Genomic DNA, 14,614 nt, shown 5'->3' with positions numbered 1-14,614 from the left:
AAATAACAATAGAAATCAATAACCCTTAAAAGGAGAGGATCTGGGAGAGGAACTACTGAAAGATCACTGGCTCTGGAGTCCAAGGACCTTCATTCAAATCCTGCCTCTCATTTCATTTGTGACCTTTGGCAAGTCAAGTTCCTGAGTCTGTTCACCTATAAAATGAATGAATTGGGTTTTAAGTCTCTGTAGTAGATCTTTTACTCTTCTACAGCTATGACCTATGATCTCAATAGACAATGAAACTAAGTTCTCAGGGATTGCATGGTTGCCGAGGATCCCTTGCACATTTATGGCCAAAACCCAGGCTTTCAAATTAAGTCTAGTGCTAATTCTATTATACTATTTCTGAGTGCAGTGAGAAAGTGTGAGCCCTTGGCAATTGAAGAGAAGTAGAGAAGACAGAAAACAGAGGATTTAGGCAGCTTTTAAACCAGATCCCTACTTTTCCATCTCTGCAAAATCTTTAGGAAAATACTCTCCATATATTACACACATGTTGAGGACATACTTGAAAGCATATGAGAAGGGAAAATGCACTTGTCCCCAATGATATTCTACACCAGACTTCATATTTACAACTATCTAAAAGTCACTGAAAATACAAGATTGTTCTGTGGCTGTTTATTTACTATATAAAAGAATTCCATTCAGCAGAATAGCACCTCATTAGCATCTCTCCTGCAACAAGGGCTCCTATGGGTTAATTAAAATCATATAAAATTCCTTGAAAAATGTGACAACAGATAAAATTTTGTGGGATGACCTCTGATTGCTATTTTCAAGTGAGGCAAAAAAGACAAGTAAACAAGCACTTGGAGGCACAAAGAAAGACCAAAAAAAAACACAACTATCCTTTTTTTCTCAAGGAGTTCACAGTCTAATGAAGGAAATAACATGCACACAAACTTCTACAAGCAAGAAATATCTAGGAAAAACGGGAATTAATCCCAGAGGGAAGACACTAAGAAGAATTGGGAAAAGCTTCTTAAAGAAGGTGGGATTTTAGCTTAGGTTTGAAAGAAGTGAGGAAAGCAAAGAGGGAGGGAAGAAAGCAAAGAAGGGAAGGAGAAAGGGAGAAAGAGAAGAAAGGAAGAAAGAGAAGAAAGGAAGAAAGGAAGGAAGGAAGGAAGGAAGGAAGGAAGGAAGGAAGGAAGGAAGAAATTTGAATAAGAAACAAAGAAGACAATATGAAGCTGATTAGGTTCAATAGAGCCAGAACTGGGATAGCTTTGGGAAGTCATGAAACAAAAGTATTTTTTCTTTGTTGTTTTTTAATTCATTTAATTCATTTGTTCTATTTTGTTAAAAGCTAAAGATTTGTGTAAGAGTTCATTCCTAAGTTTGTATGTTTGCTTGATTATTTGTTTTTGTTAATGGTCATTAAGTTTATAATATTTTTTTAAAAAGAGAGCTATTATCAGCTTGCTCCCAACATAAACAAAGAAACCACTAACAAACAATCTTAGTAATGTCAGGGATGTCATCATTAATGAGAATATGTCTCAGAAGACACAGATGGCTTTTGCAGCTGTTATCCCAGTTTTCCTACTTACTTAATCTAACACTTCTTTAGATGGAACCTTGATCTCAAAAGTGATTTCCTTCCTTTGGTAAAAATTACAACCCATCATTATTAACCATCCATAACTAAATAATGATGAGAATTCCACTTTGTCTTTCAGACATTCACTCATTTATCATGCATATAACATCCTTTACTATGAAAATACCTGCCCTCTCTAAGAGTGTTTTCCCAAGCATCCCTTTTTATAGATTAGAGCAGTAATGTTAAATAGTATAGTTGTTAAAGCAAGAACAAGGAAAGGGACTAGTTCTGGGATTTCATTGGCATAAAGAACTCCCTCTGCCACTGAGGCATTTTCTCTGTCATTTATAGTTTTAGTTCATTATCTAGAGTAGAGATGTCAAGCATTCTTCTTGTTTGACAGGCTTCTTGGTAAAATCCCTGAGTGCTCCCAAAATATTATTACAAGATTATTTAATAATTAAAATGTATGGAGGTATTCCATTTTAAAATTAAGTCCATAAGCACCCCTATTTCTATTTGTTTGACCCCACTGAAATAAGAGCACTAAGAGATTAAGTGATGTGCCAAGGGTCATATAGCTGGTATGAGTCAGAGGCAGGACTTGAACCTAGATCTTCCTGATGGCAGGGAGAGCTTTTATACATTACACCACTCTGCTTCTCTACCAAGGAAAAATTACATGAGAGGAGGAGTATAAATGATGTCACAAATGAGAGTGATGATTATATTGGCAAAATACAAGTTACCTCTGAATATAAACTGTACTCTTTTTTATAAATTTATTTAAAGACATTTTATTTTCCAAATTACATATATAGCAATTAGCAACATATGTTTTCTAAAATTATAAGACCAAAATTATCTCTGTCCTTCCTTTCCTCCTCCCTCTTGGAAATGATAAGCAATTTGATCTGGTAGATTATACTCTTAAAATGAAGAGAATAATTTACCAGAATCATAGATTTACAGCTTTAACAGACCTCAGAGGCCATCTAATCCACCCTTTTAATTTTTCAAATGAGAAAACTGAGGCCTAGAGATTCTATGTAATTTGCTTCAGGTTATAGTGCCACAGGCAGGATTTGAACCTGGAACTTCCCTGCAAATTGCATCAATGAAAGCACTATACCACCCTGCTTAAGCCATATCTCTTCCAAAAACAAAACAACAAAAATGAACATATTTTGTATTTTATATGCCAAACATTGAAATAGTGATATAAAATTACGATGATAATAATAGCTGAAAGCTAACATTTGTTGCAGTTGTTCAGTCATTTAGTCATGTCTAACTCTTTGTGACTTCATAGACCATGGCACACCAGGTTCTTCTGTCCTCCACTATTTCTCAAAGTCTACCCAAGCTCATGTTTACTGTTTCCAGTGAACTATCTACCCATTTCAACCTCTGCCATCCCCTTCTTTTATGTTCCATCTTCCCCAGCATCAGGGTCATTTCCAATGAGTCCTGTCTTCTCACTATGGAATCAAAGTATTTAAGCTTCTGTATTTAGTTTTTACACAGTACTTTAAGGTTTGAAAAGTATTTATATCTACTACCTCATTTAAATGTCACAACAACCTTGTGAAATCCTATGGTATCCTACAGGTACCCCAACTTAAACTCTCAGGTTTGCCTAGGGGTTAGGGTTACCCCAGATTTGCTTAAAGCAAAAACATTTGTTCTTGTCATTATTCAGTCACATCTAGTACTTCATGCCTCTATTTAGGGTCTTCTTGGCAAAGATAATGGAGTGATTTGAAATTTCCTTCTCCAGTTTATTTTACAGATGAAGAAAATAAGGCAAATAAGATGAAATTATTTTCCCAGGTACACACAGCTGAGGAGTGTCTGAGGCCAGATTTGAACTTGGGTCTTTCTGACTCCAGGACTGGCATTATATCCAATGTACCACCTAGTTGCCCCAGAAGCATTTACAAAATATAAAATTATTTTATTTACATGAAACTGAAAAGTTTCTGCACAAATATAATACCTCTAGGATAAAAATGGAAACTGTTGAATGGGATGTAGGGGTAGCTGGGAAACTGGATTCGAATTTCTCTGTTAAGTGATTAAAATGTCTATTCCCTTTGAACCAAAGCTCTATTACTGGGTTTTTAGCCTAATGAAGCCAATGATAAAAAGAAAAGTCCAATATACAACAAAATATTTAGAGTAGCACTTTTTGTGATGGTATGAAATTGGAATCAAGGCAAATGCCCATCTACTGGGGAATGACTAAACAATTTGTGGTGCATGAATGTAATAGAGTATTTCAATGCTATAAGAAATTCTCGTGACTATCCTATATTCTAAAGTCTAATGAATACATAAAAGCATAGAAAGAGCTACATGAATTGATGCCAAGTAAGCAAAGTCAAGAAAACATCATACACAATAACTACAACTATGTAAATTGAAAAAACAACCACCCAAAGTGAATACAACAAAATCATAAAGCACAATATGATTCAAATGAGAAGAAATGAGGGGATATCTCCAAGCCATCCCTTCATAAGAGTAGGAGATTCCCAGGTAATACACATTGATCATGTTTTGGGACTTCTTCCAATTTATTAATCAGTTGTGCTGATTTTTCCCCCTTTTCTTTTTTCTTTCCTTTGTTTTGTCTTTAAAAATATTTCTTGTTACATGGATTAGCTTTCTGGGAAGGGATGTGAGAGATCCAGGAAATAACTATGATGGCACAGAAAAGAGAAGACATTGATAAACATTTATTCAAAAAATTAAATATAAATGAATGTGCACATGTGAATATATATTTATAAATATACATTTACACAGATATGTGTATATTTGTGAGTACACCTTTGAGCATTTGAATGTGTATATGTTTGTGTATGCATGTGTCTTTGTGTGTGCATCCAAAGGTGGACTCATTATCTTTCACCCAAAAGCTATTTCTTTTTCTCAAATTCTCTATTTCATTTAATGATATCCCAGTCTCACATGCTCAAAATGTCAATACCATTTTAGCTACTTTTTCTCTCTTATGAAGTCCTATCAATTCTATGTACACAATATTTCTAATATCCTTTCCATTCATTTCCATTGTATCACCCCTACCTCCAGTTTTAGCTGCCATTACTTCTCAAATGAACTATTCCAAAAGCCACCTTACAAGTTTCCCTTCTTGCAGCTTCTCCTTACTCCAATATAACCTGCATACAATTTCCAGAATAGCTTTCTTAATACCCAGCTGTAATCATAACATTCCAATGATTAGACTCTCTCTATAACTTCCTATCATGTCAATGGAACAGAGGAAATGCGCTTGGTTATACCAAATATTGTAAAGATTATGAAGCATGGGGGTTCCACAGACCCTTTTCCAAACAAAATTGGCATCCTCCAATGATCACAAATCATGTATTTACTTTAAAATAGGCATAAATGCTTTTAATTTGTATTTTGAGATATATTTCTTATATAGTAAGAAAATTAGTTATGAGACTAAGTATGATAACTCAAAATCTCATGGACATCATAAGAGGAGTCCAAGGGAATCCTAGTATACAGATGCCCATACTTACAGATAGAGAAGAAAGTTTCCTACCTACCGTGGTATTATTTGGAGGAGAACAGGGTAAGCCATGAAGGAAAAAGATGAATTGTCTGAACAAAATCTTTCATGACTCAATATCTGAAATTCCTGCCATGAGTTAACAATAATAGCAATATGGCACTTTAAAGATTGCAAAGTATTTTACAAATATTTTCTCATTTGATCCTCACAACAATCCTGAGAGGTAGGTGTTATTCTCATCTATTTTACAGACAAGGAAACTGAGGCTGAGAAATATTTAGTGACTTGCGTAGGGCCACACAATTAATAAGCAAACAAAGTCAGATTTGGGCATATTTCTTCTTGCCTTTAAATTTAATGCTCTATCTACTGTGCTCCCTAACTAGTGCCTTACACAGCAGGCACTTAATAAATGTTTGTTAGTGAACTAGTAAGTAAGAATATATTAAACACAAAAAACCAGACATAGTCACATTCATTGGTTCTTTGATTTGTCCAACTGTTTTGGTAAACAATCTGTAATTACCTGGGGAACAAAAGCACTAAATTGGTTTTATACTTTTGATTCAAAAATTTCACTCTGACTACCAATCAAAGACAGAAAGGGAGGTTTTAAATACACTAAAATATTCACATCGACATTTTTTGTGGAAGCAAAAAATTGGAGACCAATTCGATTAAAGGCATTTATTAAGCACCTGCTATATGTACAAGATTAGAGGCAGTATGGAGTAGCTGATAGAAAGCTCACCTTGGAATCAAGAAGACTTGGTTCATGTCTCCTCTCTAACACACACTGATTCTATAACTGGGCAAGTCACTTAACTCTTCAGTGCCGGAGGCAATTTTCTAAGACTATAAATTGCAGAAAAGGTGGCAAACTGTACTGGCTGATGGAGCTTCATTGCTAGCCTCTTGTCCCCTCCCCAAATCTTCACACACAGATATAGATATATAAATATCTATACACATATGTTTATATATGGCACTGTGCTAGTCTGATGATACAAAGAAAAATAAATGAAAACTAGGGAAAAGTTCCTAAACCCAAGGACCTGGCATTCTACTTAGGTACCCATCACCTGCTTGGGGAATAGCTGAACAAATTGTACTATATGACTGTAATAGAATACCATCATGGCAAAAGAAACAATAAATATGGTAAATTCAGAGAAATATGAGATGTGTAAAATGATACAGAATAAAGAAAGAGCAAAGGGTATCATATATTCAACGATTCAAATGAAAACATTAAACAACTGATATGAGATTAATCACAATGAACAATTTTGGTCCTAGAGAAGAGATAAGAAGATGGTTTTTAAAAAATATTCTTTCACTTTTCCACCCATGAAACCCTTTGGCAGTCTAAGGTAGTCCATGGATCTTTTCTCAGAATAAGTTTTTAAAAATTCATTATTGAAGGAAATGCTAATTTTCAGTTAGATATTAGCAAAAATAATAATATATGTGTATTAAAATATGTAGTTTACATATACATTATATGATATGTTTATTACATATAGTATACTACATATATTGTATAGAGTATGTATTATAGGGTATATATCATATCTAAATATATCTGTCTACACACAAACACACACATTTCTCTTTTCCCCATCCAAGGTTAAAGAGCTCATGAGATCTATCCAATGATGCCCGAGGTGTGTGTGGACCACAGGTTAAGAACCCCTGCAATATATAACCCAGATTGAATTACTCGTCAACTCCGGGAAGGGGGTGGGAAGAAGGGAGGTAGACAACATGTCTTTCTTTGTTTAAAAGAAATATTCATTTTAGGTAGAGGTAGGAAGTTGGAAAATGACTATTAGGGAAATGGATTGTGATATAAAAAATAAGAAAAGATACATTTTAAAGCACATATTAAACATTTATTGTGTTTCTGGCACTGACATAGAAACTGTGATATATAAGGGGATAGCTTTGTGTTAGATTGGTGCCTTGACAACTTGGGTTTGGATCCCAACTTTACTTTGTATCCCCTGCATTGTGGCACAATGCCTGGTATATAGTAAGTGCTTGATAATTGTCTGTTGACTATTTGACTGACCAACTATTTCATTTAGTAATTGTGACCTCAGGTAAGTTACTTAACCTCTCTAGGCTTCAGCTCCATCATCTGTAAAACAAGGGGGGTTGGGCTTTAAGGATCCTTCTAGCTCTAAATCTATATATAATCCTATGAAAGTCTTTTCCACAAGGAGCATAAGGTACTGGCTTACCTTAGTAGAGTGCTACAATGCAGAGACAAGCTCGACTTTGTTCCTGACATTGCCAAATAATCCCCTCCAATTGAGTGTGGCATTCTTTGACTTTTATCTGTTCCTTTGGTGTATGGGCTAGGGACCTTGGATTTGGAATAAATCCTGACTTCAAATCCTGGTTTTGTCCTGTTGTACCTGTGTGGTCATGGGGAAATTCTCTTTGAATCATTGGACCTCAGTTTCCTCATCTGTAAAATTAAGGAGTTGGTCTAGATGACCTCAAGGGTCCCTTCCCATCTGTGAATCTATGATCCTTTGCTTTAGTTTGTTTTGTACTTTGGATTTATATCGCACCTCTATTCCATGGAGAGTTCAAAGCCTATTAATCTGCCTAGTTAAAATAGTGAGCCCTCAGTGCATTGGACTCTGGATGGATATTTATGCAGCAGCTAACAGACTGGTAGTAAAGAATAACAACCCCAATATTCTTACCACAAATGAGACCATGCATTATTTAGAAACTTTGTTTTATTTTAGAACTCTGAACTGTTACATTTGAAGTTGACTTTAATTGACTGTTTGAGTTTGATCTCAAAACACTTTGATCAGAATTATTACCTAATGAAACCCTCGGGAGGGGCCAAGATAGCAAGAACTGATGATACTTTTGCTTAGAAGAGAGAAAAACATGCAGGAAACTGGAAAAACCTTTTCCCCGTCAGTAACTGAGTCAGAAAGAGAAATCTTGTTCCAGGTATCCAAGATCTCTCTTTCATCACTCAAATGACAACTACACAACTTTCCCAAAACAACCATCTAATAGGAATCTCAACTCTGAGTGAACTTTGACTTTGGAAACAGGCAGTCAGGAATAGATAGGATCAGTTACTTGCATTTCTGAATATATTTTAGTTTTCCTTTGAAATGTCTCACATTATAAAGAAAAGACTAAAGGAATGGTTATAGAGAAAACTGGGAAAACTTACGTGAACTGATGCAGAAATGAAGAGAGCAAAATCATAAAAACAATTTATACTATAAAAATAGCAATGTCAAAACAACCAAATTTGGAAGACTTAAGAACTTTAGTCAATACAATAATCATCTATATTTCCAGAGGATCGGTCATAAAGTTTTCCATGAACTTCCTGAAAGTGATTCGATATGCAAAACGAGATGCACATTTTTAGTCAGAGCCAATGTAAAATTTCACTTTGCTTTGCTACATATATTTGATGCAAGGAAATATTTTGTTTTTCCAGTAAAGAAAGGTAAGAAGAGAAAATAAATGCTAAATAAGATATTAATTTAAAAAAAGTAAAATCTAATTTTTAAAAATCTAATATAATTCTCTTTTTCTCCCAAAAACCAGCCACAATTACTTTCTCTCATGTCATGATGAAGAAAAGAAGTCCCCTAGAATGTCTGCATGTACAGTATATCACACACATAATTATATAAATATATTATTATATATCTATATGTGTGTATTTACATATTCTGTGAATTTTTTTTTGCTCAAAGAAAATGTTAGGAATGTGACAAAGTCTTCAAATTTCTGTAGCTGAATTTGTGGAAAAAGTCTTTGCGAGCATATGTATATGCTGTGTATGTGTGTGTCTGGTTGTGAGTATATATTACAACCCCAGGCAACTGCTGTGACTTGAAAGTCTGCAAAATTACTATTCCATTGACTTTCTTAAGGTGATTTTCATGCCAGTTCCAGTCTATGTAGTTGGCCCATCCTGGAATACTTGAGTCTTCATATCCCCATTTCTCTGGCTAACTTAGTCAGCTGAGTCTTTGAAAGTTCATGATTTTCATTAACCTTTGAGTTGTCATATTGAACTGAGAACCTAATCTACAGTCTGGAGTCCTAATCTATGGGCTACAGAGGGTCACCTGCATTGTTGGAATGAATAGCTTTGTTTAGTGTTTAAAACCAATGGGGGAAGTTCCAGACAGTGGAGAATTTATCACAATAATAATAGAGTATGAAGTTATTTGCAAGGAAATATATTACCAGATAAATACCCAGCATGGATATCGGACGGATTAGCCCTGCATGCCATTTAAAGAAAGGAAACTACTTTGTAATAGGAAAATTATTTTTATATCTTTGATCTCACCTGCCGCATTTCCCTTCCATTTTGCTGATAATTTCAACACACTTTTATGAAGAGCAATTCCAGACTCCATTATTGTTCCAAGCTCTGACATTCTCATAGGAAATGAAAAATGGCCATAACCTTCCTTCCTGCTCATAAAGTCCTAGGAGGGGAGGATCAGACTAGAGAATCTTCTGACTTAGGGTAAATTTTTTATTCTTTTACATAAATCCCCCAGGCAGGAATAAGGAAGAAGTATTTCAAATCCAATTCCAAATGTTTCACTTGGAATCTCTCTCTAAGAAGAATGGAACAGCTACCAATTAGCATATTTTTAGATTTTCTGATTAATTCGGTAATATTATTAATTGGTTGTCAGTTATAAGCCCACCAAAATATAAGCCTTTTTAAAAAATTAGTCAGGTGCTAATTGGTTTTCCCTAAAATTTCTTTTAAAGGATGTGAAATAATGGAAGGAAATGAACCTTAAGAATCAACTAGTCCAGGGATTCTTAACTTAAACACACACACACACACACACACACACACACAAACACACTCTTGTTTATATCCTTTTTCATAATACTTTTAAATTCATAAAATAAAATATACAGGATTACAGAGACCAATTATATTTAAATGTAGCTATCAAGATGCTTAAAAGAAAAAGTTCACAGATCCCAAATTAAGAATCCTTGCTATAGTCTAATCGCAGTGGTTCCCAAACTTTTTTGGCCTACTGCCCCCTTTCCAGAAAAAAAATATTACTTAGCCCCCTGGTAATTAATTTTTTTTAATTTTAATAGCAATTAATAAAAAAGATAAATGCACCTGTGGCCATCACTTCTCCCCTGGATCGCTGCAGCACCCACTTTGGGAATCACTGGTCTAATGGTATTATTTACAGATAAAGAAACTGAGGTCCCAAATAGGGAGTGATTTTGCAGAAGCCACATAGCTCGCAGTTGCAGTTCTCCTGGTGTAGTTCTCTTTACACCATAAAATCACTTGATGCATTGTCTCATTATCCTTAAAGCATATGAGGCTTGGTTTTTGTCAAGAACTTATTTACATCTAGCATTTACCTTACATATATATTCTACCCAGGGATTCATTGAGCTTTTAAAGACATTATGTGATTAAACCCAATGTCTCTAAAAGGTAAATACCTTTGGTCCCATTTTCCAGAGGAGGAAACTATGATGTGATGGTGATTTGGGCTGGTCTACAAAATCTTCAAATAGTCTCACCATACTGAAGAAGTAAAGCAGTATGTACTAATAAAATGTACATTTATTTTTTTCTAATTGTTCCATATTATACTCTAATTATTTTCTGTATTTCATCCCACTAAACTAATTCCCTTGAGAGCAGGACCTATACTTCTCTTTTGTCCTTGCTCTTGATGCACCTAGTATCTAATATGAACTCAAAAAAATATATAAAATATATATATGCATATATATATATTACTGATGCTTACAACCTGTGTGACACTAGACATATCACTTAAATATTCTGGTCCTCATTATACTGATCCACAAAATTAGGGCTGCTGACAATACACTAGATGGTCTATGAGGTCCGTTATAGCTCAAGATCTATTATCCTCAAATATTTATGAGCTAAGTAAAGTTCTCTTTGAAAATCTGGATAGAGAGACAGAAAGAGAAGAGAGAGAACATTTATCAAATACTTTCCTATGTGCAAGGCACTTTTAATGTGGGAAATACATGTAAAAGTGAATATGAGACAGTCCCTAAGATTCTATATGAAGTGATGATGTTTGGTCCAGACTCCCATCTATAAAGTTAAAAGGTTCAGCTATGAGAGCCAGGGGAGCCATGTATGCAATCCTAGCTTCCAGTGGGGTAGAAATAGTCATGGAAAGAGGCCAGGGAGCAAGACTATAGTCCTATAGGAAATGATGAATTAGCAAGTCTTCCAACAAGGAGCAGAGAGAGGTATGACAGAACACCATTCTTTTCCTCTGGCCTTTCATCCAAAAATGGTTCAGAATTCATGGAAAAGATTCAGCATATCCTCTACTGCCTGAAAATGGCTCCAGGTTTTAGTCCAGAAGAGAACTGCTAATCTTCTCCAGGACAAGTTGTGGGGTCTCTTGATATAAAATCATAGATTTAGAGACCATCTAATGTAACCTAATTCCTCTACAAATGAGCAATTCAAAACACAGAAAGGTTTAAAATCTAGCTTACAGTCACACACTCAAAAAATGTCTGTAGCAAGATTTGAACTCATCTTTCTAACTCCAAGTCTAGTGCTCCATCTACTATGCCATGCTACCTACTATCTGCCTATTTAAATACACATATTTGCTACTGTATAATATTCTACCTTAAAATGTGCTTGACTTCCAGTCAAATGTGCTTTCGGTTCCTTGGGGAGAAGGAGGAACTTGTAAATTCAATTATGTATGCCTCCTCCTATCTCCCTTCCCCCAGCTTCCTCCTTGCCCTCCATGGAGGTAGTTAAGCATCATGCATTTTTTTGTACTCTGCTAAAGCTTCTATTGGTGTTTAAGACCTCAATTTAAAGCTTAGCCAGATGCTTCTACATAAGCCACTTCAACCTTCATCTAGGCTATAGACATCTCAATAAACATTATTGCTACATTTTTCAAAATGCTGGTTTCTGTGCTTATTGGCATAGACAGCAATCCTCATTGCAAAAGTATTTTAATGCCTTTTTGCCTTTAGGGCACACACTGCCTGAGGTGTTCCCTTCTTACACATGAAGAAAAAAAAACCTTAATCTTAAAAGCAGTAAAGAATTTCTGCTGCTTTCTATGAACACCACAGAAAACATGGAAATCGCAATGTGATACATATTACACTTTTTGAAATGAAAACAACCTGAAAGAGGATATGTGCTATGCATTCTGGGTCATCTGATTTATGTTTTTAGATAAAAAATTATATCTGTGGCTTCTAATTGTTCCTTGATTACCCTTTGATGACAGAGTTAAGAGGCTGGATCATTTAGATTCTTGTAACAACTGGGACTGAGATACTGTGTTAATAGGAATAGTAAAGTGGTCCCTTCTTTTAACGGCATCCTCCCTTTCTAAACAGAGCCAAATAAAATGAAAATACTGGGTTGACAATTCAAAAAGAGGAAAAGATAAAAGAAAGGGAAGAGGAGAGCCAGAGGGTAGAAAGGATGAGATGGGAGACATGTTCCCCCCCCCCCAAAAGGATCTTAATGGTGTTTACAGAACATCAGGAATTAGAATCCATCTTTGTCAGTGGATTAGTAATAGATGCATAGGGGTTCACTAATTTTTATTGTGCTTGCTGTAAAACAGACCACACAAGTCTTCTCTCCTGGAATCCATAAGTGGTGTTTTAATATCTTTACAAGGCTTTTAGCACCTGTAATGCCTTAGGATGTTCAGTAGGTGTCTAGAAGAAAAGTAACCAGGATTCCCTTACATACACAGTTAAAAATTATTTCCCCACCCTTTGAGGCTGTGTCCCAGAGAACTACTAGAGGCCCAGATATCAAAAGTGTTGTTCTTTAGTAATTTCTTATCTATATCAGCTTTTTTTAAGTGGCTCATCTTTACTATTATATAAAGTTGTGTCCAATCTGAATGTCAATACAAAAACCCAATATCCCCAATAATAACCTTTACAATCCGTTTTTCCTTTCATTCACAATTTCATGTAAATTCTCAGTTGTACTAAGCTCTGACATCACTTTAATTTTTATTATTCTTCAATTGGGGAATGGCTGAACAAACTGTGGTATCTGTTGGTGATGGAATACTATTGTGCTCAAAGGAATAATGAACTGTAGGAATTCCATATGAACTGGAATGACCTCCAGGAATTGATGCAGAGCAAAAGGAGCAGAACCAGGAGAATGTTGTACACAGAGACTGATATACACTGTGGTACAATCAAATGTGATCGACTTCTCTACTAGCAGCAATGCAGTGATCCAGAACAACTCTGAGGGACTTATGAGAAAGAACACTATTCACATTCAGAGGAAGAACTGTGGGAGTAGAAACACAAAAGAAAAACAACTCCTTGAACACATGGGTTGATGGGGATATGATTTGGGATGTAGACTCTAAATAACTACCCCAGTGCAACTATCAATAATATGTAAATAGGTCTTGATCAATGTAACATGTAAAACACAGTGGAATTGTGCAGTGGCTATGGGGAGGGGGGAAGTTGGGGGGGAGGGAAAGAACATGAATCAGGTAACCATGGAAAAATATTCTAAAAAATCAAAAAGAGAAATTTAAAAAAAACAAAAGACTAGATATCTAGAACTGAAAGGGACTTCAGAAGTCATCTAATCCAACACCCTAATTTTATAAAGGAGGAAACAGAAGCCCCATCCCAAGAACTAAGTGACCTGCCCAATGTCATCCTGATAATGTCAGAAGGAAATTTTGAATCCAGATCATATGACTAAGGAGCTCTTGTCATACTTTATTGCCTGCTTCATTTCATCTGTTATAGCCCAGAATCCTTTTTACATAAAAGTTCATTTTCAGAATAAGATGTAAACACTCTGATAAGTAGGTATGAGGGTATGGTTATAGAGATGGGAACTGCTAATGCTAAAAATTCATTCTCACTAGGTGAGCTCTCTCACATATGAGAAGAAGACTGTGAATGACTTAATATCACCAAACAAGGATCCAAGACAATTTCAAGGGACTCCTGATGAAAAAGATTATCCACTGCTATAGAAGGAACTGCTAAAGTACAAATGCAGAATGAAGCATGCCATTTTTCACTTTATTTTCTCCATGAATTTTTCTCAGTGTAAGCAATATGTGTCTTCTTTCACAACATGATGAACATGGAAATATGTATTGCATATGATAATATATGTACAATATGTATATCATATTGCCTGCCATCTTGGGGAAGAGGGGGGGTAGGAGGGAGGGAAAGAATAAGAATCACGAAATGTCAGAAAACAATTGTTGAAAATTGCACTGTTGTAATCTGGGGGAAAAACGTTAAAAAAGGGAAAGAAGGAGGAAGAAAAGAAAGAGGAGGAGATTGAGGAAGAAAGAAAGACAGAGAGAAACAGAGAGAAAGAAAGAAAGAAAGAAAGAAAGAAAGAAAGAAAGAAAGAAAGAAAGAAAGAAAGAAAGAAAGAAAGAAAGAAAGAAAGAAAGAAA

This window comes from Gracilinanus agilis, chromosome 4 (assembly GCF_016433145.1).
Source record: "Gracilinanus agilis isolate LMUSP501 chromosome 4, AgileGrace, whole genome shotgun sequence".
Classification (NCBI taxonomy): Eukaryota; Metazoa; Chordata; class Mammalia; order Didelphimorphia; family Didelphidae; genus Gracilinanus; species Gracilinanus agilis.
This window is presented reverse-complemented; position numbering follows the sequence as displayed.